We start from the raw sequence: 1192 nt of genomic DNA, 5'->3' as shown, positions 1-1192 counted from the left end.
GTGTATAGACTTGAAAATGATAACCAGAAAAACAGAACCACGGAAAGATGTTTATGCTTTATTGACCAAAGCGGCAGACAAGCACGAATTTATCCCTAACTCCTTTTAACATTTCTGCCAAGCAAATACTGAGAGCAGCGCTTGACAACTTAGTAGGTTCCATCACAGGAAGAAACAGATGACGTGGCCTCACCGTTGGATCCGATAAATGAACTAAAAGAGATGACCCACTGATTAAAACAGTGTGTGAAAAAACAGGACTTTACCTTTTTGTAAGCAAGACAAAGTTATGAAGAGAATACTAAAAGAGAACCTAGTAGCATGTGGAGTAGATATTGCTAATGAATTTTGCTGTTTTGGGGCAGGTTTCATAGATGCAAAAATAAATATTGGCATTGATAAACATGACGAAACGATAAGTAAATTTCGATCAAGACTAAAATTAGATTCATAAAATGTCTTGTGTTCCCTATTGCAACATATGGAGCAGAAGAAGAAATAATTCAAGGTGCTCCCTATTGCAACATTCAAGGTATTCCTTACTGCAATATATGAAACTGAAGAAATAACTTAAGGTGTTCCCCGTTGCAACATTTGGAACAGAAGAAACAATTCAAGGTGTTTTCTTTTTGCAACATATGGAACAGAAGAAATAATTCAAGGTATTCTCTATTGCAACATACAGGAACAGAAGAAATAATTCAGGATGTTCCCCATTACAGCATATGGAGCAGAAGAAATTTTTCAAGATGTTCCTCATTGCAACATATGGAACAGAAGAAATGACTCAGAGTGTTCCCCATTGCAACATATGGAGCAGAAGACGAGATAATGCAGGGTGTTCCCTTTTGCAACATATAGAGCAGAATAATAAGTCAAGCGTTTGAGGTCTGGAGTTACCGTCGACTGCTACGTGTTAAACAGGCGACAAACGTACTATAAAGGTATGAACAAATAGAAATGTGGTCTGCTCGACGGATCATACGTCTTTGCAGCAGGAGCAAGGTATAATGTGACAGCTAACACAGGGAGAAAAAAATTCGAGCAAAATAAATAAAGATATAAGAGATTGCATTATCGAATAGAGACAAGGAGGAAAGGTTGCGAATTGCAAGAATCGGCCATGATGTGAAACATGCTTCTAGTATAATCTTATGTATATCATTATCCTGTCTATGTAATTGTATCTGCA

The sequence above is a fragment of the Penaeus monodon genome, chromosome 23 (assembly GCF_015228065.2).
Source record: "Penaeus monodon isolate SGIC_2016 chromosome 23, NSTDA_Pmon_1, whole genome shotgun sequence".
NCBI classification, from domain to species: domain Eukaryota; kingdom Metazoa; phylum Arthropoda; class Malacostraca; order Decapoda; family Penaeidae; genus Penaeus; species Penaeus monodon.
Note: the sequence above shows the minus strand (reverse complement) of the source record.